Source organism: Hypanus sabinus, chromosome 10, assembly GCF_030144855.1.
Source record: "Hypanus sabinus isolate sHypSab1 chromosome 10, sHypSab1.hap1, whole genome shotgun sequence".
NCBI lineage: Eukaryota > Metazoa > Chordata > Chondrichthyes > Myliobatiformes > Dasyatidae > Hypanus > Hypanus sabinus.
Window position 1 is genome coordinate 106,917,461 of NC_082715.1, and position 27,369 is coordinate 106,944,829.

The 27,369-nt window shown below is 39.8% G+C and overlaps 1 protein-coding gene across 8 annotated transcripts in view; it reads right to left on the reverse strand.

Annotated features, from left to right (window-relative positions):
* zmp:0000000755 (phosphofurin acidic cluster sorting protein 1) overlaps positions 1 to 27,369 on the reverse strand; it is a 271,437-nt gene that overhangs the window by 165,860 nt on the left and 78,208 nt on the right. The window contains exon 2 of one of the 8 annotated variants that reach the window (XM_059982540.1): positions 5,700 to 5,864. The exons of 6 other annotated variants lie outside the window; for them this stretch is intronic. The gene's annotated coding sequence lies outside the window, so the exon portion shown is untranslated. Of the gene's footprint in view, positions 1 to 5,699; positions 5,865 to 18,249; positions 18,309 to 27,369 lie in introns of those variants that run through there. One more of the 8 variants, XM_059982541.1, reaches the window with a different exon arrangement.

Below are 27,369 nucleotides of genomic sequence, written 5' to 3' on the forward strand. Positions count from 1 at the left end.
AAATTAAGAACTGAATAATGAATTTTTTCAAGGTCTAAACAGGACATGATATCGTTAAGCCATTGAGCATGCGTGGGCGGGGCAACATCTCTCCATCTAAGGAGGATTAGACGTCTAGCCAGGAGAGAAGCAAAAGATAATATTCGACATTTAGTCGAACTCAAACGTATATCTGTCTCACCCAAGAAACCAAACAGAGCAATTAAAGGGTTAGGTTCTAAGTGGTGATTCAGAATACAGGATAAAGTTATAAAAACATCTTTCCAAAATTTCTCTAAGCTAGGACAGGTCCAGTACATATGAATAAGAGAAGCCTCGCCATTTTTGCATTTATCACAAAGAGGACTAATATTAGGGTAAAGTCGAGATAATTTAGATTTGGACATATGGGCTCTATGAACAATCTTAAACTGTAAAAGGCAATGGCGAGCACAAAGAGAGGTTGAATTAACCGATTTGAGAATCGAGTCCCAAATCTCATCAGATAAAGAGATATTTAAGTCATGTTCCCAAGCCATTCTAATTTTATCCACAGGGGCACTAATACTAATTTATCACGGATAAATGATATTAAGCTTAAAGATCTTTTTTGTGAAAATTTTATCAATCTTTTATACACTACAAAACAGAGTCTGTCACAATGGTCACCTCTATCTATGTCCTTGGTAGGTCGTATTAATGTTGTTAAAATGTACGTTCTCCCTAAATTTTTATATTTATTTCAATCTATCCCAATTTTTATTTCTAAAACCTTTTTTGATTCCTTAGCCTCTATTATTTTGTCCTATCTGTGGAAGAATAAGCGTTCTAGAATTAATAAAGTGTATCTTCAAAAATCTAAAAAAGAGGCTGGCATGGCCTTACCTAATTTTTGTTTTTACTACTGGGCAGCTAACATTCGTTGCACTATCTTTTGGTCTTTTTTTCATAACCAATCTGAGTGCCCTAATTGGGTAGCAATGGAGCTGAATTCCACTAAAGATCTATCTATTTCTGCACTTCTTGGTTCTGTACTCCCTAGTAGTTTGTCTAGACTAATTGTTAATCCTCTTGTTAGACATACTTGGCGAATATGGGCCCAGTTTAGGAAATTTTATGGTTTTTATGGTTTTTCCCTTTCTAGTCCTACCTTACATAATCATCTTTTTTTACCTACTATGTATGACTCAACATTCTATGATTGGTATAGGAAGGGCATTAGACATTTTGAAGATCTTTTTATCGATAATCGCTTCACATCCTTTCAACAGCTCTCTGCTAAGTTCAATCTGCCTAAAGCCCATTTCTTTAGATATCTCCAAATCAGACACTTTATCAATCCTTTAATTCCTAACTTCCCTGAAATGTCTGAGAAAAATGCTATGGATTTATTTATTTCTATTAATCCACTGGGTAAAGTCTTTTATTCTTTATATAACTGAAAAAACTTTTAGTATCCTGCTTTATATTATCAGTTAGTTTGCCATCATATTTCATCTTTCCCCTTCTTAAAGCTTTTTAGATGCCTTTTGTTGGATTTTGAAAGCTTCCCAATCATCCAACTTCCCACTTACTTTTGCTACCTTATATGTCCTATATTGGCTATTATGCAGTCCTTAACTTCCCTTGTCAGTTGCGGTTGCCTGACCCTGAGGTTTGAGAACTTCTTCTGTGGGACATATCTATCCTGCACCATTTGAACTATACCCAGAAATTACAGACACCTCTACTATCATCCCTACTAGTACCCTCCTCCAACCCACCTGGGCAAGCTCCTCTCTCATTTATTCCATTGTGATACTGATACATGTGAGTTATGCTTCTCTCTCTCAAATTGTAGTATGAATTGAATCATATGATCACTGCCTGCTAAGGGTTCTTGTACATTAAGCTCCCTAATAAGATCTGGGTTTTTACACAACACCCATCTAAGATAATCTTTCCCTGAGTAGGCTTGAGCCCAAGATGATCTAAAAAGCCATCTCATAGGCATTCAACAAATTCCCTCTCTTGAGATCCAACACCAACCTGATTTTCCCAATCCCCTTGCATATTGAAGTCCCTCATTACAACTGTGACATTACCCTTATTACATACTGTGGTGAACTACATATACCTGTCTGGACAGGCCCCCCCCCCCCACCCCGCTGACTGCTCCTGTGGCTCCTCCCACAGACCCCGGTATAAAGGTGATTGGATGCACAGCCCCTTCCTCAGTCTCCAGGATGTTGTGTGGTGGTTGCTTGTTGCTTGTGCTTTCTTCCAGCCAATAAAAGCCTACCTTAACTCACATCTCCGAGAGTTATTAGTGGTGCATCACATACCCTTTCCAGCTCCTTTTGCAATCTCATCCCCACATCTTGGTTACTCTCTCATATGCCCTCCCTTTTGTTTTTATGCTGTATTTCACTTAGCTGTCAGTCACAGTTACCTCATTCTCCCTTCAGAATACTTCCTCATCTTCGGAATGTATCTTTCCTGTGCCTTCCAAATTGCTCCCAGAATCTCCAGCCATTATTGTTCTGCTGCCATTCCTGCTAGTGTCCTCTTCCAATAAACTCTGGCCAGCTCGTCTCTCATGCCTATGTAATTCCCCTTACTCCACTGTAATATTGATGCATCTGACTTTAGCTTCTCCCTATCAAACTACACAGTGAATTCTATCATATTATGATAACTGTCTCCCAATGTTCCTTTACCTTAACCTTCCTAATCAAATTTGGGTTATTACATCACACCCGGTCCAGAATTGCCATTCCCCTAGACAGTGCAACCACAAGCTATTCTAAAAAGCCGTCCTGAAGGCATCCTACAAATTCCCTCTCTTAGATCCAGCATCACCCTGACTTTTCCAATCTACCTGTATATTCAAATCCCTCATGATGAACACAACATTGCCTCTTCTTTCTCCTTTTGTAATTTGTAGCCCACACGTCACAGGCCCGTATAACTACTTTTCATCCTTCACACACAATGCTGGTGGAACACAGCAGGCCAGGCAGCATCTATAAGGAGAAGCACTGTCGACGTTTCGGGCTGAGACCCTTCGTCAGGACTGACTGAAAGGAAAGATAGTAAGAGATTTGAAAGTAGTGGGGGGAGGCAGAAATGCGAAATGATAGGAGAAGACAAGAGGGGGTGGGATGAAGCTAAGAGCTGGAAAGGTGATTGGCGAAAATGATACAGAGCTGGAAAAGGGAAAAGATCATGGGACAGGAGGCCTCGGGAGAAAGAAAGGTGGGGGGGGGGGGGAAGCACCAGAGGGAGATGGAGAACAGGTAAACAACTAAATATGTCAGGGATGGGGTAAGAAGGGGAGGAGGGGCATTAACGGAAGTTAGAGAAATCAATGTTCATGCCATTAGGTTGGAGGCTACCCAGCTGGTATATAAGGTGTTGTTCCTCCAACCTGAGTTTGGATTCATTTTGACAGTAGAGGAGGCCATGGATAGACATATCAGAATGGGAATGAGACATGGAATTAAAATGTGTGGCCACTGGGAGATCCTGCTTTCTCTGGCGGACCAAGCATAGATGTTCAGCGAAACGGTCTCCCAGTCTGTGTCGGGTCTCACCAATATATAAAAGGCCACACTGTGAGCACCATTCAACATCTACAGTACATAATATTGTGAAAAGATTCAGAGAATTTAGAGACATCTCAGTGTGTAAAGGACAAGGTCAGAAACCACTGTTGAATGCGCATTGATCTTCGAGCCCTCAGGTGGCACTGCCTAAGAAACTGTCATGCTACTGTGACAATTATAGCCACCTAGGCTCGGGAGTACTTCGGAAAACCATTGTCACTTAACACAGTCCGTTGCTGCATCCAGAAATGCAACTTGAAACTGTATTACGCAAGGAGGAAGCCATACATCAACTCTATGCAGAAATGCTGGTGAGTTCTCTGGGCCCGAGCTCATCTCAGATGGACCGAAAGTCTGTGGAACCGTGTGCTGTGGTCAGGTGAGTCCACATTTCAGCTAGTTTTCAGAAAAAACAGGCGTTGAGTTCTCCGTGCCAAAGATGAAAATGACCATCCTGATTGTTATCAGTGAAAAGTGCAAAAGCCAGCATCTGTGATGGTATGGGGGTGCATCAGTACCCATGGCATGGGTGAGTTGCATGTATGTGAAGGTACCATTGACTCTGAGGCATATATTAGGATTTTAGAGAGACATATGTTCCCATCGAGGTGACGTCTCTTCCCGGGACGTCCATGCTTATTTCAGCAGGACAATGCCAGACCACATTCTGCACGGGCTACAACAGTGTGGCTTTGTAGACACAGAGTGCGTGTGCTTGACTGGCCTGCTGCCAGTCCAGATCTATCTCCTATTGAAAATGTATGGCGCATCATGAAGAGGAGAATCAGATAATGGAGACCATGGACTGTTGTGCAGCTGAAGTCTTATATCAAGCAAGAATGGACAAAATTTCCAATTGCAAATCTACTACAATTAGTATCCTCAGTTCCAAAACGATTAAAAAGTGTTATTAAAAGGAAAGGTGATGTAACACAATGGTAAACATGCCTCTGTCCCAACTTTTGTTGAGTGTGTTGCAGCCATCAAATTCTAAATTTGTGTATATTTACAAAATACAATTAAGTTGGTCAGTAAAGCTATTGAAAATCTTTTCTTTGTACTTTTGTCAGTTAAATAAAGGTTCACGTGAATTAACATATCACAGATTTTTGTTTTTATTGCATTTTGGAAAATATCCCAACTTTTCTGGAAATGAGGTTTGTACATTCCCCCAATGAGGATTGGCTCATGGAGCTCTGGTTTCTTCCTCCTGTAGTCAATCATCATTTCTTTGGTTTTGTTGATGTTGAGTGAGAGTTTGTTGTTGTGGCACCCACTCAACCATATTTTCAATCTCCCGCCTATACCCAATTCGTCAATACCTTCTCATTGCAGTCAGTGGTCATTTGCAAAAAGGATGCTGATAATTTACTAAGAATCACATTTTGGCATAATTTTGAGGATTGAAAGAACTCTAAAAATTATTCTTATTTTATCTAAATATTTTATATTTCTATTCTATTCCAGAGTTGAAATCAATTTCAGGTGTCCAATATGTATATACAAACTTAATGAAAAATTAGATTCTGTTATTTTAAGAATCCTTGATACTCTTTATCTTCACAGCAATCAGTACTTCACGGTTAACCTGGTGTTAATGTTGACAAATTTGGTAAACAGCAGTGAACTTATTCCCCCATTTATACCAGGCTTTTTCATGTTAACAGACTGTTGGAAACAGAGAGGAAGGCCGTACAATTTGTGGCTATTTCACATACGTGCCACACCACTGCATAAAGCAGTTTCTCAATCCTTCAAAGACTGAAACTTCAACAAAGCTGCAAAAAACAATGCCTGAATTTTTTAACAAGAATTGATGAACCAGGTTTTAACCAAATTAATGATTTGCATAGAGGCAGAAAGGCATATTGGAACGAAGCCTGCTTATATAATCCGCTTTCTCAGATTAAAGTTTTAACAGATGGGAGAGAATCAGCAGAATCACATAAAGGGCTGACTTTGTACTAATCTACATCCAATGTCAATACTCAGCCTGCTTGCACTGTAAGAGATTGATTTTATAACCAATGTGCAAATCAATTCAAGCTTCATTATGGTGCTTCTAAATAAACAAGTCAGACCGCATCATGGACTCAGCCAGCAAAAACACAGGCAATTTTATCCACCATTTACCTGTTGATCTCAACTGTCCTTTTAAATTTTCTGCAAAAATCCGTGTTGATAGTCAAACATTTCCCACTTTTGTACAGTATGCAACTCCATGAATTACTCCATTGTTACTATCAACCCATATACAGTTTGTGCCCTGTAGAATGTGATCTGATCTTCAAGTAAGCCCTAAAAATAAAGAGTACCCAATTAAATAAATAGCACAAAAACATTGTACTTGTTCATTTATTTATTGAGAAAATGATGCAATATTACATTAATTTGTTGGAAAAAGTATGTGAACCTTTGCATTCAGTAACTGCTGTGAGCCCCTTGTACAGCAATAACTTCAACCAAACATTTCCGGTAATTGCTGATCAGTCCTGCACATCAGCTTGGAGGAATTTTAGGCCATTCCTCCTTACAAAACTGCTTCAGCTCTGGGATGTCGGTGGGCTTCCTTGCATGAACTACTTGCTTCAGGCCTTTCACAACATTTCTATAGAATTAAGATCAGGACTATGACTCAGGCATTCCAAAACATGAATTTTCTTCTTTTTAAACCATTCTGTTATTGATTTAATCATCTTTCGGATCATTGTCTTGTTGCATTATCCAACTTCTATTAAACTCAGGTGATGAACTGCCACTCTGACATTCTCCTGTAAAATGTTCCCTCAATGACTGCAAGCTGTCCAGGCCCTGAGGCAGCAAAGCAGTCCCAAACTATTATGTCCCAAACCATGCTTCACAATTGGGATGAAGTTTTGGTATTGGTGTGCTGTGCCCTTTTCTTCCAGACATAGCAATGTGCATTCTGCCAAAAGTTCAATTTTTGTCTCATCTGCCAACAGAACACTGTCCCAGAAGCATTGTCCTGGTTCAACCATGTAGGTGCCAGAGCCAAGAAGCTCACCAGTGCTCTACTTTCTGAGGGCACTAAAGAAATTTGGCACGTCCTCTTTGACTCTCACCGATTTTTATCAATGCACCATGGAAACTATGTGGATGCATTACAGTTTGGGATGGCAATGTTCTGCTCATGATCACAAGGAACCCAGCTCATTATATCACTTTGTGCTGCCTTGGTGAAGCCATAGATATAATCTAAAGACCTCAGCCACTCCAAATTCTCTCTTGTACCTCCTCCCATTGAGCAGAAAATACAAAATCCTGAAAGCATGTATCATTAGGCTCAAGAACAGCTTCTACCCTTTGGATATAAAACTACTGAATAGAGCCCTGGTACAATAAAATGGACACTTAACTTTACAATCTACCTCGTTATGACCTTGCACCTTACTGTCTCCATGCACTGTAACTCTTAACACTTTACTCTGCTTTGTGTTTTTTTAATCTTGAAATACCACAATGTATTGTTGTAATGAATTGATCTGTATGACAGTATGTAAGACAAGATTTTCATTGTATCTCAGTATATGTGACAATAATATACCAATTTATCAATCAAAAGTCAGTAGCATTGATTCAGATGAAACTTACTTCCGTACATTATTTGGATACTAGAACATTACTTCACACTGTGCAATATTGCTTGTTGTTTTCTCACAGAAGTTCCTGTCAAGCCATTAGGACAGGTCAGTAATGCGTGTCAGATTTAAGTAACTCCCAAAGTGAGTGTGATATTTAAACAAGTGAAATATGGTGAGTTCATTTAGACATAGTTAAGAGACCATTCAAAAGTCTTATGACAGTGAGGTAGAAACTGTCCTTGAGCCTGGTGGTACATTTCCTGGCTTTTGTGCTTCTGTGTGATGGGGGTGGGAAAGAGAATGCATGGGGAGGGTAGTGTCTGATTATGTTGGCTGTTTTACAACAGCAACAAAAGTAAACAAAATCTATAGAGGGAATATGGTTTCCATGATGTGCTGAGCCATGTCTACAACTCTCTGCAGTTTCTTGCTGTCATGGGCAAAGCAAACCGAGATACAGTGAAAGATTTTTTTGTGTGTGCCATTCAGATCATGCAATACATATTACACCAAGGTAGTAACTGCCAATTAACTTGGGTTATTTCTACATCTCCCTGAATAGATTTTAGATGAACATTTCTAACAAGTTTTCTTCTGTGTCGAAAGATTTGAAGGGGTTCAATTTTCCACTTCAATCACACTCATTTGGCTTCATAGGGCACACCATGTGGTTCACACATCCAACATCAGACTCTGAGACCATACCCTCTCTTCAGAGCTTCCAAGTCCTGCCACAGAAAGGATTACTGGAGATAAACAGGAAATATTTCCAGCATTCTCTGGAAGACTGAGAAAAACAATATACCCACAAATGCATAGCCCATTACTCCTCCAAGTGACACCACTGAGCACACATCAAGTCCACATGCTGGTAACACAGAGGCCACACACTAACAACAGAAGAAGCACACAACCTGACAAACTACCCACATACCCAATCCATCAAGTACCTCCTGTTCTACCTGTGGAAGAGTTCCAGGAGCCACTTCAGAACTTGCTTGAGCCCAAGGCACAGCCAGAGAAGAAAAGATGGAAACAATAGCACAATTATTAAATCAGTAATTGTGACTTGTAATAACCATCCGGAGACACAAAATTAAATGTCATTGCAAACAGTTGATGAATTTAAATTCAGCTAATTAAATAATCTGAAATTAACAAAAATAGCTATGTTCAATAAAGATGACCATGAAAGTGATTTACCTAGTAGACCTGCTGCCTCATTGCTCCAGTGAAAAGGATTAAACCTGACCTCTGCTGCTGTCAGTGTGGAGTTTGCATGCCTTCCAGATGACCACATGGGCTTCCCTTATATGCTCCAGTTCCATCCACATATCAAAGGTGGACAAGTTAATTGGTGACTGTAAATTTCCCCTTATGTGGAAGAAATTGGAGGAACTGATGCAACTATCAAAAGAATAGTTTAGGGGGAAATATGGGAAACAGAATTGCTCTGTGATCCAGAAACTCAGTGGGCTGAATGGTTTCCTTCTATGTGAAAGTATACCAGATGGTCACTAAGAAACCACCAGGGAAGGAAATCTGGCCTTTATGTGATTCCAAATTTTAACTGTTCTCTTAAGTAGATAAGTTATATAGTTATGTCAAAACCACTACACTTAAACTAATAAAAATCAAGTTGAACAGACCAGCTAGTGTAAGATGAATTCAGAGAGAGCTGTCTTCAGACAATTTTATTCACTCCACATGACATCAAGAAATGGCTTAGAGCACTAAATGCAAGAAAGACCTGATAACCACCAGTTGAAGACCTGTGCTTCGGAACCAACTATGCCTCTAGTCACGATATTCCAGTAGAGCCACAACAAAGTTCACAATCCTCTTTCAATCATCAGCAAAGAGCTGCAGCCAGTGTGATGAAGTGCTATTCACTCACCGGGACCTCAGTAAAAACACAAGGAATCAGAATCAGGTTTATTAACACTGACTTAAATTATATGAAATTTGTTGTCTTGTGGCAGCAGTGCAGTGCAAAAATGTGAAATTGCTGTAAATTACAAAATAGCTCCTGCCCTTCAGGTGTGGCTTTGCTATTAAGTCCAGCAAAATCATTTCAACTGACAGAAGAAGGGGCAAATGTGGGTTACTAGTGCCTTGAAACCAGTCACTTTGGGTAGATGGGGCTCATTACTGTGATTGGCAGCTCAACTCGAAGGAAAACTCTGATCTCAAGCCTCCGCGGCCTTGCGGCTATACCCACTCATGTGGAAGGCTTCGGGAGTAAAGCCGAGGGAAAAATCCAGAGTTAGAGTCCCTAAGGCAGTACTACATTGAGTTCAATGTTGACTGGCAACTCATGTGACGCTGCTGGTACCAAACTGTATCTATCTCTGCCTTGCTTTTGGCTTCAACAGATGCGTGGAGAGGGGGAGCTTGCTCTCCATATCATACTGCCAGGCTTGCATACCTAGACAGCTAGGATGCAATATCCATCCTCAACTCGGACTGCTGGAGGCCTCAGACAGGTTCAGACAAAATAAGTAAATAGTGCAAATGAAGGAATAACAGGTAGTGTTAGTGTTATGGACTGTTCAGAAATCTGATGGTGGAAATAGTGGCAAGCTTACAATAAACTGCTTAAAGTGTGAACAGTGATTCACATCTTTGTTTACCCATTATAGTTTCCATCCAGTGCTGGATGTACATCCACAACAGTGGGGAAACATGCAGCAGCAAGACTTGCTGTGAATTTAAAAGCTTGAAATAGTTGAGTGCATTCATCGAAAGCACAACATCACTCATGTTGACAAAGCAAGAGAAGAACAAGGACTGCTCAGTGCTGAGTCTGACCATCCTTTCATGGCAGAAGAAAACAAACTTTTGTACAGGAAATGCTTAAGAGCAGCACACGGATTAATTAAAAGTGAAGTATTGCTCTAGTCAAAGTGAGCTAATGGCCTCAACGGTGTCAGTAAATTACAAAATAAAATCATAACTAAACACTGCTGAAATCTGTGGCAGAGAGTTCCTTACAACTTCATTTACTCCCTTTACTGTTACTAGATTGCTCACTTTTACCAGAAACAAAACTCTTAAATGGTCTGATACATTCCGACTCTGTCCCCTAGATTTGAGACCACCTACTTTATTACAAGTTGTAAAAGTGGTTGACGCTATCAGGAACTGCTCTACATAGTTCTCTCTCAGCCACTTCTTAATATCATATGGAGTGAAATGAATTAGCGAAGATTGGTTTCTGTGATTACTGGGCTCATCCACTTGGCACTTTAGTCTGAACATGACTGTGAATGTTTCAGCTTGTTTTTAGCAGTCATATAGGATAGCTGGGGCAGTAAAAGCAAAGAAAGGGATATTCAGTTAAACTGCATTTATTTCAATGGGCGAGGTTTAACAGATAAGGCAGATAAACACGTCAATTGACTCTGGGGACTGTGGTGTTCTAGGCATAATAAAAATGGCTGAGAGAAGGGCAGGACGAGCAGTATTAGAGAATTGTCAGACATGGGACATCTTTTACAGGTTACATAGTAAGGATAGTAAGTACTATTTATACCCAAAGTAAACTTTATTCATAATAAGAAGTATTTACAATTATGAACTGTGCAATGCTTTTTCATTCTTACATTCATAAACAGGGCATTAAGGATCATTCAATTACGATTCTTAAAACCAAAAGCATTACCTTTCACGTAGCCCCTTGAGGTGGTACACTACTACAATAATTAAGGAGCCTCCTCACCCTATCCAGGTATTCATACAAACAAGAATCAACCAGTCTTCAAAAACAACCATGCTTAAATGTAAAGTAAAAGCAGTGATCAGTTTTGAAATTAAAAGTTGACCTCACAGCATCGGCTGCTCAAGGGATATAGTTTGTTAGGTGATGTGGCAATGGAATATTCTCAACTGCATTGGCCAAGTATAAGATAATTTGGCTATGTTAAACTGGCCTACATCAAGCAAAGGACCCACAGCTAGGTTATTTTGCACGCTTCTTCCAGAGATCAAAGAGGGCTGCCAGAATAGACTAAATTTTGTCATTTGGTTTATTAATCATGATCATAGGCATATTTACTCTATCAATTCCTGAGATACTTGTGTATTCACAAAGTCAGCCTTCACAATACTAAGACTGGTAAATAAAAAAGAAAGAAGCATACTTTCTGTTTAGAAGGTTGAGGTTGAGTGAATTCCTTAAAGACAATAAAAAGATTAAAAATGTTCTACAGAGGAAAATCAGAATAAAGAGGAGGCATGAGATAGATCAAGCAGGTAGGGTTAAGAAAAATCCCAAGAGCTATTTTCTACAGCTATATTAAGAATAAAAAAGTGCATAGGGAGACAGCAGGTCCTGTTAGAGATCAGCAGGGCCACCTACATATCGAATCACAGGAAATGGGTGGGATTTAAAATGGATAGTTCTCCTCGGAGTTTACTGAGGATAAAATCTTACTGCTCAAGAGATAAGGAGGACATTCATATTGCCAGAAAGGAGGCATTGCGACCTTACAGCACATTGAGGTGGACAAATTCCCATGATGGCCTGATGGGCTAATTCTGCCCCTATGTCATATGGTTTTATTTATTTATCATATGTACATTGAAACATACAGTGAAATGCGTTATTTGCATTAACAACCAACACCCCAGGAACATGCATTATATTGGGACTAACAGGGCAGGCACCATGGTTAGCATGGATTTGTTGAGCTGAAGGGCCTGTATCCATGTGATACTGTTGCATGACTCCATGACATACTAGGCCCCACCAGTGTCGAGGATGGCAGTGTTCTTGAGACGTCCTGCTTCGCTCCTGTTAGCTGTTTAATTGTTCACCACTATCCACGACTAGATATGAGAGAACTGCATTTCTTCAATCTGATTCATTAGTTGGATCAGTATAGCCATGTTGAAGTGGCTTCACCTATCCAGCACCTCAATGTTTTGAAGATGTGATTCCTCACTATAGCCCATCTTGTCAGGGGAAACATCAATAACTGGTCTGTTTGGTTTGGTCCTGTCAAAGTATTTTATATTTTAATGAGATCCCCTCATATTCTTCTAAACTCAAATGAACATCAGCTTTGCTGACCACAATTTCTCCTCATATAACTGTCCTGCCATCTCATGTATCAGTCTGAGATGGCAAGGCAGCCATTTACTGCACTCCACATTGGGCAAGCATACTCTTTTTAAAGAAACCAAAACTGTAAACACTACTGGGATGTGGTCTTAGCAAATCACTATTTCTCCTGCATCAAAACCTCTCAAATTAAAAGTGAAAGGTGTATCATTCACCTTCATTCTCATTTCAAAGTTCTAAGTAAATTTATTATCAAAGTATAAATACGTCACCATAAACTGTACGTAGAACCCTGAGATCCACTTTCTTACAGGCAATCACAGTAAATATAATAAATGAACGATTGTACCCAACAGGATGGATAAACAACCAATATGCAAAAAAAAACAAACTACAAATACAAAAAGAAAGAAATAATAAATAAATATGCAATAAATATCAACAACGTGAGATGAAGTGTCATGAGCCCTGAAGGTCACTATAGCGAGCTGTAGAGGGTTGGGCTTCCAAGTTTCTTGAGCACCTGTGTTTACTAATTGTTGGTTTAACTAGAGTCGTTAAGCCCTTGTGCTTTCTGTTTAATCTTGTCAAATTAATTGTGAATGGCATGGGTTGGCCCTATTCTGAGATTATTTAAAGCAGACTCCCAATTTCTCATTTTGTAGTTGATGCACCATCAATAACTCACACTGAGACGTAAGGCGAGATATCGGTTTTTATTGACTGGAAGAAGGAACTAGGAGTGAGTGTCTATCATACAATGTCCTGGAGACTGAGGCCGAGCATCAGGCCTCAGATCTCCTTTATACAGGGGCCTGTGGGAGGAGCCACAGGAGCAGTCAGCAGGGGCGTGTCCAGACAGGCACATAGTTCACCACAGTAGTGTTGTTTGGTCATGTCTCTGAAGTTCTGTTGGAATTCCTATGTATGAACTCTTGTTTCTGTCTCTACATGGAAGTGTGTCAGTCCTCTGTACCTTGGTTGTTATTGCCAGCACTCACCGTGACATGAGAAATTTTTGAAAGTGAGTTCATAGGTTGTGGAAAGAGTTCAGTGATGGGATGAGTGAAGTTGGTGAGTTTATGCCCTCTGGTTTGAGAGCCTGATGGTTGGGGGTAACAACATTTCCTAAACCTGATGGTGCCAGTCTTGGTGCTCCTGTACTACCTTCCTGATGGCAGTAGTGTTGATAGGGGCCCTTGACATTGAATGTTGCTTTCTTGTGAAAGCACTCTGTAAAGATATGTTCAAAAGTGAGGAGGGCTTTATCTGCCATGGACTAGATAGTATCCACCACTTTTTGAAGGATTTTCTGTACAGAGGCATTAGTATTTCCATACCAGGCCATGATGCAGCCAGACAATATACTCTGACATGCATCCACAGAAGTTTGTCAAAAGTTTCAGAAGACATGTGGAATCTTTGAACTTCTGACAAAAAAAAATACTGCTGTGCTTTCTTCATAATAGCACCTTAAGTGCTGGACCCAGGACAAATCCTCTGAAATGATAGCACCAAGGAATTCAAAGTCTCTGACTCTCTCTACCTCTGAATTCCTGATGAAGACTCAGATGCCTGGTTTTCTCCTACTGAATTCAATAATCTTTTTGGTGTTGCTGACATTGAGTGAGACCGTTGTTTGGCACCACTCAGCCAGATTTTCAATCAGCCTCCTATATGCTGATATGTCACCACCTTTGATTCGGCCAATGACAGTGGTGTTGTCAGCAAACTTAAATATGGCATTGGAGCCTCACTGTCATAAGTAGTAAGTGAGGAGAGTAAGGTGCTAACCACATAGCCTTGTGGTCTACCTGTGTTAATGGAGACTGTAAAGATGTGTTGTTGCCAGTCCAAACTGACAGGTTTGCAAGTGAGGAAGCTGAAGACTCAGTTGAACAAGGAGATACTGAGGCCCAGGTCTCAGCTTACTGATTAGCACTTTTTTTTCTGGGGGGTGGGGTGGTGATAGTATTGAAAGCTGAACTGTGGTCAATAAAGAGAATCCTAATGCAGGTACCTTTGCTGTCCAGATGCTCCAGGATTGAGTGAAGAGCTAATAAATGGCATCTTGTTGTTATGGTAGGCAAATTGGAGTGGATCCAAGTTGCTTCTCAAGTAGGAATTGATATGTTACCATGTTTTTTGCAGGCACTGATATAATTAAGGTCTGCTTGAAGCAGGTAGGCACCACAGATTGCTAAAACACGAGGCTAAAGATATTGGTGAACGCTCCAGCCAGTTGATCAGCACAGGTCTTTAGTACTCTGCTAGGTGCCCAGTTTGGACCGGATGCTTTCTGTGGATTCACCCTCCTGAAGGGTGCTCTCACGTCAGCCTCAGAGACTGAAATCACAGGGTCATTGGGAATTTGTGAAGGTGCCTCCATGTTTTGATGGTCAAAGTGAGCATTAAAGCACTGAGCTCATCATTTTAAAGAAGTGATGGCATTCAAACCCTGCCCCAGCTCTTGAGCATCCTTCAGTGATTCATGTTTGGTCCAGAATTGCCACTTTGCACATGATATGGCTTTCCAGAAGTTGTACCTGGATTTAACTTGGTTATTAGATCTGAATGTCACTGATCTGGCCCTCGGCAGATTGCAGATCTCATGATTCACCTATGGCTTCTGGCTAGGAAAGACTGAATGATTTTTGAGGACACACTCATCTACAACTATTTTTATAAAGTCAATGACAACCACGGTATATTTGTTCAGATCTTCTGAGTCCTTGAACACAGCCCAATCCACTGACTCAAAGCAATCCCATAGCAGCTACTCTGCCACCTGTGACTACCTCCTTGTCCCTATTTCTGGAGCCTTGATCTTTAGCCTCAGCCTGTATGCAGGACAGCTAAGTGATCTGATTTCTTGAAATGCAGTCCAGTCATAAAATGGTAGGCATTCCTAATTGTAGTCTAACATTGGTCAAGTGTAGGGACCCCTAGTGCTGCATGCAATACATTGATGATAATTAGGCAGATATTTCTTCAAGGAAGCCTGATTGAAATCCCCCAACAATGATTTAAAAGGCATCAAGAGTAAGTTGTTTCAACATTGGCCTTTGGTGGTATGTAAACTGTGGTCAGGATCATGGAAGAGAACTTTCTTGATAAGTAGAATTGTCAGCTCTTAATTATTACATGTTCCAGGTCAGGAAAACAAGAGTTTGAGAAGAACTCTACACCCAAGCACCACAAAGAGTTTATCATGAAACATACTCCCACTTTTTGCCCTCTGAATCAACAGTCCAATCTAGTCCATACAGTGTATTGAAAACCCCTCAGGTCTTATCACTGAATCTGGCATGTCCTGAGTGAGCTATGTCTCCATGAAACACAGTATACAGCAATTCCTCATTTCTCTCCAATAAAGCAATCTTGCCCTTGGGTCCTCAATCATCTTCTCTGGCAACTGTATATTTGCTAACAAAATGCTGGGTAGAGTAAGTTGCATTTTATACTTCACCTATGTTTGCCCATTCAACTTGTCCAAATAATCTTGAAATTCTATGCATCCTCTTTGCAACTCACAATGCCACCCAATTTCCTATCATCATTAAACTCCCTCTTCCAAAGCATTGATATGTATTGTAGACCTAAGCACTGATCCCTCTGCAAGAATAGCAGGAGGAGGCAATGAGGCCCTTTGCAGTTGATTTCCCCCATCCACAAAGATCGTAGCTTATCTACCTCAAGCACCATTTTCTTTTCCTACCTCCATATCCCTTGTTCCTTTAGAAATCTATAGCTCTGTTTTGACTGAACTCAATGTCTAATCCTCTATGGTTTTCTTTGATCAAAAATTCCAGAAATTCATTCTCTCTAAAGAATTTCCCCTCATTTCAGTCCTATGGTCTATTTTGAGTGTGACCCATAGTTCTGGACTCCTTAGTCAAGGGAAGAGAAGTTGCATTGTTTTGTGACAGCTTTTGGACATGTTTCCACACAAGTCCAGTAATTTGAGCTTAATTTTGACCTCAGCTTCTATTTGTAAAGTTTGCATGTTCTCCTTGTGACTGTGTGGAATTTCTTTGGGTGCTTGTTTCCTCCTGCATCCCAAAGGTAGGTTAATTAACCACTGAAAATTATCCTCTGCCTCGGTGGGTGCCAGGAGAATCAGCATGGAACTCATGGGTATGGAACTGATGACTCTGATTGCTGGCACAGATTCAATGGGCCAAATGGCAGCTTTCTGTGCTGTTATGATATGTAAAAAAAAACACAATTACCCGAAACGACAACAGTGCTTCTCCTTATAGATGCTGCCTGGCCTGCTGTGTTCCACCAGCATTGTGTGGGTGTTGTTTGAATTTCCAGCATCTGCAGATTTCCCCGTGTTTGACAATTACCCTTTCAAGCTTTTAATGAATTTTGTATTTTTCAATGAAATAACCTTTCTTTCTTATAAACTCTGGGGAGACCCTGAACTACTACTACTCTCCTTACATAACAAATTCCCCTTCCCAACTTACCCTCGTAGGACTCAGTCTGGTGAATCTTTATTACACTCCCTCTATAGGTATAGAATCCATGGATATAGAAATCGAGTATTATACTCAAGGCTCCATGCAAGTGAAATAAAACATTTCACTCTTGTACTCCCAATTACTCTGATGTGCCCCATTGAATAAAATTATTTTAAAAGCTTGCAACAGTCATACATCAGGCAAACAGCACTTGCATATCAGATGGGGTCAGGGTGAATTGAAAACTGTGTATTTGAGAGTTGTTATAGAGACATTTTGTTCCTGAGTGTAAATTACTAGTTACTCACAGGCTTTTTCAGTGTCACAATGTTACCATTCACATTACAGCTCCGTAAAAATGTGCAGCACAATAGCTATTTCCTAAGGCCCAGTTAATGGTAATGGCAGTTAGAAGTCAACAAAAGAATGCACTGAGAGAAACATTCTAACAAGAACTCTCATCTGTAGTCTGACTGGACTGTAGTTTAATTTCAATTCAAGACCCGAATGACCTTCCTTCATTAGTATGCCATAAGAAACCCAAGGCCAGTACTGCTTTCCTATCTTGCTTATTATTTGATGCATTCTATTTGCTGCTATTCATCTGTTTTACATTAATCTTCAACCTGCACACTTACGTGACAAGGTTAAGCAATGTTTTGTCTACTTAATGCACTGTTACCAATAAAGGAAAGGAAGACCAGCAATCCACATCGTTTGGCGTAACCCGAGAACACCCCAAAACTCCTCACAGCCAATATACTACTACTGCAGTTTTGTCATTGTGTATTGCCTATTTGTACACAAAGCTCCCACAAACTGCAACTTGATAGTAGTCAGTATCACTATTTGGTGATACTGATTGGTGGATAAGTTTTGGCCAGGGTACCTGTGAGGCCTCCCATGCTCTTCAAAACTCTGCTATGTGGTCTTTGACATCCCAAATAGGCTCCTAAAAGAATGCCTCATAAAATTGGGAGTAGACTGTGTCAGCACAGATGACCACAATCAACTCTGGTGCAAGATCTAGATTTATTAAATTACTTGAGTTTAAATGGACAGATTGAAACATGCCTTTCCAAATCAACTAGTCACACCTTTGAATACCATTAATTCACAGTCATAGAGCATAGAAACATGCCCTTTTGCCCAAAATTATCTATAATAATCAAAATGCTAATCTAAGCTAGTATAATATGCCTGCATTTGGCACATATCCCTCTAAATATTTTCTATCCATGACCTCATCTAAATATTTTTTAAACATTGTAATCATATTTACCTCTACTACTTCCTCTGGCAGTTTGTTCCATACACCCACCACTCTCTTTGTGCAAATCTTGCCCCTCAGATCCTCTATAAATGTTTACCTTCTCGCCTTAAATCTGTATCATCTAGTTTCAGATCCTCCCATGCAGGGAAAAGATGGGTTAGGTAATTCAATCTAGTCCCCTCCAAATTTGATATACCTTCATAAGCTCAGCACAGCCCTTTCTACCAGACCTACATACCATTCCCAAGCTCTTGTTCCAACCCTTTCATCTCACCTTTCTTATTATTGGCTGTCTTGCTTCTTTCCTTCCTGTCTTGTTGACCTGACATGTCGACCATCCATTTCTCTCCATAGATGCTGCCCGACTAGGTGACTTTCTCCAGCATTCTGTGTGTTGCTTCTGATTAATGCAAATAGTTTTTACTTGGTTATCAAACCAACCAAAATAGCCAGGCTAATTACAAAGAGCCAGAGTGCTATATAGCATGGAGTCAGATTGTTCAGCTCAACTCATCTGTAACAACTAAGTTGCTTTACTGGGTTAGTAAATTCTGATGAAAAATATGAAAGAAACAAAGAGACACAAAGGGAAAGTATAAGAGGCTGGCTGCAAATGTCAAACAGACCCTAAAAAGAATCTGTAAACATGTGAACAGAAGAACTGCGCAATGAAAAGTGGGACCTACCAGAAGAAATCTACTCAGAAAATCTACAGAAACTTGAAAGATGACAACTGGTACCCACTTACTCTAAATCCAATTCTTTAATAACTCTGGGATGAAGATCATCAAGACCTTGGGAATGATCAAGCTGACCAATTTATTCACTAGTATTTCTTGGCTAATGGTCCAGTTCCTCATTCTCACTTGACCCTCAACCCTCTAATATATCCAGAAGGTTTTGTTTGTCTTCTTCTGTGAAGGCAGATGCAAACTGATTGTCAATTCCTCTGAAATTACCTCATCCTCTTTATAAATTTCCTGTTAGTGAGGGGCCCACACTTGCCATTAACAGTCTTTTCCTTTTTATGTACCTGTAGAAACCCTTGCAGTCAAAATATACTCACCAGTCTATATTTGTATTGTGCAGAGGGATAAACTAGGTTAAGTAAGTGGGTAAGGGTCTGGCAGAGGAAGTACGGTATTGATAAATGCAAGGTCATCCCACTTGGAGGGAAAAATTGAAGATCAGATTGTCACTTAAATGCTGAAAAATTGCAGAGTGCTGTTGTGCAGAGGGGCTTGGGAGTACTTTAGTGTGAACTGCAAAAGATTGCTTAGGTTATCAAGAAGGCAAATGGAATGCTGGCTGTCATTGCTAGAGGAATGGAAGCCATGCTGCAACCATACAAAGTACTGGAGAGGGCACACCTGGAGTACTGCATGGTCTCTACACTTGAGAAAAGATATTCGGACATTGGAGGCACTGTAGAGGAGATTCACCAGGTTGATTCTGGAGATGAGTGGAGATTGATTTGTCTGAGACTATACTTGCTGGAATTCAGAAGAATGAGAGGGAATCTTATACAAACATGTAAAATTATGAAAGAAATAGATAATATTGAGATAGGAAAGTTGTTTCCATTAATAGGTGAGACTAGAACTAGGGGACAGCCTCAAGATTCAGTGATTAGATGTAGGTTGGACATAAGTTGTTTTTCCCAAAGACTCTGGAATTCTCTGTCCAGGGAAGAAGCAGAGAATATCTCATTAAATTTATTTAAGCCAATTTCAAAATAAATTTATAATCAAAGTATGTATACATTCAGGGGCCACGTTATTAGGTACATCTGTACACCTGCCCATTAATGCTAATACTTAATTAGTCAATCATGTGGCATTAACTCAATGCATAAAAGCAAAAGAACATGGTCAAGCGGATCAGTTGTTCAGATTTAATATCTGAATGGAGAAGAAATGTGATTGATCCACACTCAGTGACCACTTTTTTAGGTACATCCTGTACCTAACAATAAGGCCACTAAGCGTATGCTGCTGTAGCCCATCCACTTCGAGGTTTTCGCCTTTCTGTGAACTTGAACCTGCCTGGCCATTCTCCCCTGACCTCCCTCATTAACAAGGCACTTTTCACCCACAGCACTGTCACTCACTGGATGTTTATTGTTTTTTGTAATATTCTTTGTAAAATCTAGAGGCTGTTCTGCAGCAAAATCCCAGGAAATCAACAGTTTCTAAGATAGTTAAACCACTGAATAATCATCCTATGGTCAGCTGCACTAATGTCCCATTGTACTGTCTACCTTTAATTACTCTGGTCAACCATAGATGAATCACTTTTCCATTTGGATGTTCATATTTTGAAGATTAGGTGGCCAAGAGAAATTGCAATAATTAGACAAGTACAAAGGCATCATTTACAAAATGGAAGATAGCCTCATAATATCACAAAAATGGAAGATATTACAAAATGAAGAATTCACAGGGTACTGTGAGACTCGAGCATATACCATTTCTGTGGTCTCATTCACCAAACTGACCAGTTAGAGGTCTCCTCCAGCACTGAAGCAGCCTGATCAGAAAACACAAGCTCATAGAATACAGGGTTATTGTTCTTCTCTGGGACAGCAGATAGTTGTCTGGGTCACGTAAGGGAGAGAGAACAAGAACTGTCGATCAGCTATCCGTGAGATGGTAGAATTTCCCTGATATCTGAGAGATACCTGGTTAGGTATGCATCAAATGAATGTAATCAAATATTAAAAATATCAGCTTATAATAAACTGGGACAAACTCAGAAAGGGTTCAGTGATAGATTTATCTCTTTTGTGGAATTTTTGGTGGTGGTGTGAATAGTAAGGAGGATGGTGTCAGGCAACAGGATCATTTGATCATTTGATAAGTTGGGCAGAGCAATGGCAGATAGAATTTTATCTCAGTAAGTGCAAAGAAATGTATTATGGGCAGTCTAAAAAGGGATAGAATCTTTTGATGGAGAGTGAGAGCCTTAGTTCTTATGTCAGGGACTTGGAGAAGTGACACAGAAGATTGTAACATCAGAACAGCAAGCTGCTAGACTTCCCTCATGTTGTAGGGGTGACCCCCTCTCTCCCTCAGTGGAAGGGAGAGGGAGAGATTGTCCAAGTCTATGTAATGGATACCTAAGTGCTGGGTTATGGACTGTAGTTTTTGATGCACTCTAGATCAAGGTCTCTGGGGGGCTTTTGGTGGGGGGGGGGGTCAGTGTTTCTCCTGGTGCAGGTGGGGAAGAATCAATGCTTCTGTTGCTTATGTATGGATGTCTGTGAAGAGCAACAATTTCAGGTTGTATACTGTATATGTTCTCCGATATTAAACTCTTTGAACCACTTGAATATTCTCAGTGAATGGTAGAGCCTGAGAGTGTGCTGAGAAAGACAGGAACCATAATCCAAGGATCCCTGAAAGTGAAACATTAGCAGATAGTGTGGTGAAGCAGGCACACAATACTTGTCTTACAGTAGCTGGGGATGTAATGGTAACTCCACCATGGCTTGCTGCAAAAGTAGGAGGGTTGGGCATGGGGCTAGCAACTCCATTCCATAAAATCCCCATGCTACTAAAACACCAATAGAAGCTCCAAAGAGTTCATCCCTGGGAGAGGAAGGATCTTTGCTTAAAAGACAAATGGAGACGTGTGGTAAAAGTGGAAAGAACAGGGCCGATCAACCTACTATCAGCTCGGGACAGAACCTTGAGCTGTTGTCGGCGGTCCCAGCAGGGAAGCGGGCTTAAGTAATAGTAATAATGGTACATCTTTTTTTTTAAACTGCCGAGGTCACATCTGGAGTACTGTATGCAGACTGGATCACCATAGTTCAGAAAGCACGCGATTATTCTGGAGAGGGTGCAGAGGTGCTTCACTATGATGGAGTATCTTAGTTATGAATAGACTAAGACTGGATAGGCTGCGGTTGTTCTCCCAGGAGTGCAGAAAGCTGAAGGTGTACAGAATTCTGAGGATATAGAGAAGGTCAACAGTAGTAGACCGTTCCCTATAATTGAGGGCATAGGTTTAAGGTAAAGAATAAGAGAGGATACAAGGATGCAATTTCTCACTTAAGATGTTTTGAATTTTGAATGCACTTCCAAATAATAAGGATAGTATATGTAGAGATTCCTAAAACATGTAAGAAGTATCCAGACAAGCATTAAATCACAAAGTCATAGAGATTATGGACAAAGTGCTGGTAAATGTGATTAGTATAGATGAGTACAATGGATACATGGATACAGCAGGCCAAAAGACCCATTTCTATGCAGTGTAACTCTATGGTTCTAGCAGTCTAAAGCAGGTGTGTACATCACTGTGACTCTATAGAGTTAAGATCAACACTACTGTGCCCACTAATACTTAAAAAATTATAAAAATGCCTGCTTCCAGTGAGACTTAAATTATCTTTGTAAAAGCAGCACTGTTCAAAAAACTGTATTAGCGGAGAGTATCCTATTGATTCCATATGCACAATGAATGGGGATTTAAGTCTATTGGTTCCCAAGGGCAATCAGCATGCCTCCAGCTGCACATTGCAGAACAGAGTTAAGTTTGGTTCTTCACAAATTTGACTCCAGCCCTTATTGCATCATCTCTTTTGCAACTCCAAATGCACAGTGACCTAAATTGTCTCTAGTCTGAGAAAAATACCATAGAGAAATTCTTATCTTTGCTTTCAAATCCTTTATGATCCCTCTATTCCCCACCTTTTTAACCATCTCCAGGTCTATAATCATGCATGAAGTGTCCATACTGAACCAATGGGTGACACACCTAACTCTGAAAGTCCCTTCCTAAAAAAATCCAACACTCCCTCTCTTTAACAAAAACAGAAGGTTGGAAGAAATCAGAGGATCAAGCAGCATCTGTGAAAGCAAAAAGAGTTGATCAATATTTCAGGTCAAGTTGGTCGGATTAATGCTATTAAAATGATGATTCTACCGAAATTTTTATATTTATTTCAAGCCTTACCAATTTTTATTCCTAAATCTTTTTTTGATAACATTGACTCAAAAATTTCTTCATTTGTGTGGCAAAATAAAAATCCTAGGTTAAGTAAAAGGCAATTACAAAAATCTTAAAAAGATGGTGGTTTAGCTCTACCTAACTTTAGATTTTACTATTGGGCGAATAATATTCGTAACTTAATTTATTGGAAATCAGATTTGGATTCACCATTGTGCCCACAATAGGTAAATTTAGAATGCAATGAGGCACAGGGATATTCTCTATTCTCCATTCTGGGTTTTTCTCTTTCTGCCGATTTAGTTAAATTCAATAAACAGATATCCAACCCTGTTGTCAAACATACATTACGAATTTGGTTTCAATTTCGTAAATTTTTTACTCTGGAAAACTTTGCTCTTAATAGCCCTATTTTACTTAATTTTTTTTTTCAAACCTTCTTTGACAGATCAAGCTTTTAGCATATGGAAAAGGAAAGGTATAAAATGCTTTCGTGATCTCTTTTTTGAAGGTAGTTTGATGTCTTTCGACCAACTTTCCAACAAATTTGAGTTACCCAAATCTAACTTTTTTAGATATCTACAAATCAGAAATTTTTTACATAAAATTCTACCATCCTTCCCCAATTCAACTTCAATGGACTTTTTAGGTATGATTTTTACCTTAAATCCCTATCAGAAGGGATTAGTGGCTTTTATTTATAATATGATTATGAAGATACAACCAGAAATATCAGGTAGAATTAAACAAGAATGGGAAAAAGAACTTCAATATAATATATCAATAGAAAAATGGGAAAAAATTTTACAAATAGTTAATTCTTCTTCTATATGTGCTAAACATGCTTTAATACAATTTAAAATTGTACATAGAGCTCATATGTCTAAACATAAACTTGCTCGATTCTACTCTCATATTAACCCTCAATGTGACAGATGTCATTCAGATGTGGCTTCATTGACCCACATGTTTTGGTCATGTCCCACCTTATATAATTATTGGAAGGACATACTTGCTACCATTTCCTCAATTTGGAATATCGATTTACAACCTCATTTTATTACTGCAATTTTTGGTATACCAAATGAGGATGGTAATCAGTTTTCCCCTTCAATTAGACGAATGATTGCTTTTGTAACATCAATGGCCAGAAGGTCTATATTGCAAAATTGGAAAGAAGTAAATCCTACCACATTTCAGTGGCTCTCTCAAACTATTTCTTATCTGAGCTTGGAAAAAATTAGAAGCACTATTTTTGACTCATCAGTTAAATTTGAAGAAACTTGGGGACCGTTCATTTGACATTTTCATATGAATTAATTTGACCTCTCCCAGACCTTCTCTCTGTTTATTCTTGTTCTGGTATGGAGTTCCGGAGTTTTTGGCACTATCATATACAAATAAACTTATTATTGCCCATGTTAGTTTAGTCTAGTATTTTTTTTTCTCAATATATATTTTTTGCTTGTATTTTTACAATTTTTTCTTTTTCTTTTGATGATTATTCTTATTTTTTTCATATAATTATTATAGCCTTGATTGATAATGTACTATGTTTTCCTGTTGATATTTTAATAGGATATTGTTATCCTATTATTAATTTAATTTCAAGTCTAATGCATTTATAACCTATTCATTATTATGTTATATTTTTTATATATATATGAAATTTAATAAAAAGATTGAAAAAGAAAGAAAAAAAAATTTCAGGTCAAGACCCCGTGTCAGGAACAGAAAGACTGCCAGTATATGGGTGGGATAGAGGCTGTTCTAAGGGAATGTCACTGTGGCATGGTCAGTAACGAGGGAGTATCACTGTTAGAGGGACAGTACTCAGGAAGCATCACACTGTGAGAGGGGCAAGACTGAAGGAGCACAACACAATTAAAGGGGCAGTCCCAAGAGAACATTGTCACTGCATTGCTCCTCAGTACAAAGGGAGCAGAATCAGAATCAGTTTATTATCACTGACATATGCAGTGAAATTTATTATTTTGCCTGCAGCAGTACAGTACAATATATTTAAAAAATTACTATATGTTACAAACATAAAAACATAGTACAAAAAAGAGAGCTAAAGTGAGGCAGTGTTTGTGGTCCATTCAGAAATCTGGTGGAGGGAAGAAGCTATTCCTAAAACATGTAATGTGGGTCTTCATGTTCTTGTACCTCCTCTCTGGTTGCAGTGAGAAGAGGGCATGTCCTGGATGGTGAGGATCCTTTGTAATGGACACTGGCTTCTTGAGGTATTGCCTATTGAAAACGTCTTCAACAGTGGAAAGGCTAGAGTCCATGATGGAGCTGGCTAAGTTTACAACCCCTGCAGTTTTTTCTCATCCTGTGTATATGTGCCTCCATACCAAATGGTAATGCAACAAGTTAGAACGCTTTCCACTATAAATCTGGAAAAATTTGCTGGACTCTTTGGTGACAAACCAAATCTCCTCAAACTCCTAATGAAAAATCGTCACAAGTATGCCTTCTTCGTAATTGGATCAATATGTTGGGCCCAGGTTAGATCTTCACAAATGTTGACACCCATGACTTGAAGCTGCTCACCCTTTCCACTGTTGATCCCTCAATGAGGACTGGTGTGTGTTCTCCCAACTTCCCCTTCCTGAAGTCCACAATTAGTTCCTTAGTCTTTTTGACAATGAGTGCAAAGTTGCTGTAATACCACTCAACCAGCTGATCCATCTCTATCCTGTACGCCACCTCATCACCATCTGAGATTCTTTCAACAACAGTTGTGCCACCAGCAAATCACAGATGGCGTTTGAGCTGTGGCTAGCCACACAACCATAATTTAGAGAGAGTAGATCAGTGGGTTAAGCACACATCCTTGATTGTCAGCGAGGAGAAGATGTCATCTCTCAGCTGCACTGTCTGTGGTCTCCCGGTGAGGAATTCAAGGATCCTGTTGCAGAAGGAGGTACAGAGGCCCAGGATTTGTAGCTTGCTGAATAGTAATGAAGAGATTATGTTGTTGTTGGACAACGCTAAAGGATTATTGAAGGCTGAAGGGTGGGGTTTAGAGAGCCTTCATTGTAAGGAGCACCACACTGCTGAAGGATAGATACTGAAAGTGAATTATCCTGTCTGAAAGGCAGAGTCACACTGTCCAAAAGATAGCGCTGAAGGAGCACTGCAGTGTCAAGAGCTTAATTAGCTTCATTTCATTAGCTTTATCTGTCATGGTATACAGTGAAATGTGTCATTTGTGTCAAAACAAATCAGTGAGGATTATGTTGGCAGCCCATAAGTATTGGCATGCTTCTGGTGCCAAAATAGCATGCCCACAACTCTAACCCTGAACAAAAGTCCTTGGAATGTGTGAGGAAATCAGAGCACCAAGAGGAAACCTATGCGGTCCCAAGGAGAACTTACAAACTCCTTGCAGGCAGCAGCAGAAATCTAATCCTGATCTTACAATTGGCACTGTAAAGCGATGAGCTAACTGCCAAGCTGCCGTGTGACCCTGTGAGAGGGACAGTGCTGCACTGTAAGGAGGGTAGTACCAAAGGAACACTGCATTGTCCAACTACTAAATGACAGGTAGTGAACAGTAAGTATCTGAACAGTGCTATAGAAGGGGTCCCTGCAGCACTACTCTACGATTAGAGTTCTTCCCTGCACCACATTTAAATTTAGTGCTCTTCCCCCATCTTGGATCAATAGCTATCTTGTATTCAATATTTCAAAGACAGATTATTTTTGTCATTGCTGTTCATGGAAACTCGAACACAGATTACACCTAAGACATAGGAGCAGAATTGTGCTGCCATTTATTCATGGCTGATTTATTATACCTCTCAACCTCATTCTCCTGCCTTCTCCCCATAACCATTAATACCCTTACCAATCAACTTTACATATTCCTAATGACTTCACAGCTGTTTGCGGCAATGAATTCCACAGATTCACCACCCTCTGGCTAAAGAAATTCCACCTCATTTCTGTTCTAAAGGGCCATCCTTGCATTCTGAGGCTGTGCCCTCTGGTCCTAGACTCTCCCACTATTGGAAATCTTCTCTCCACATACACTCTATCTAGGCCCTTCAATATTTGATAGGTTTCAATGAGATTCTCTCCCCACCCCCCATTCTTCTAAACTCCAGCAAGTACATGCTCAAAGCCAGCAAACACTCGTCATACTATATGTTAACCTTTTCATTCCTGGAATCATTCTCGTGAACCTCCTCTGGACGCTCTCCAATGCCAGCACATCATTTCTTAGATAAGGGGCCCAAATTGCTCATAATACTCCAAATGTGGTCTGACCAATGCTTTATAAAGCCTCAGTATTATTTACTTTTATATTCTAGTCTTCTTGAAATGAGTGCAAACATTCCATTTGCCTTCCTTACTACTGACTTAACTTTGAAGGAAATCTAGCACAAGGCTTCCCAAGTCCCTTTGCAACTCCAATTTCTGAATC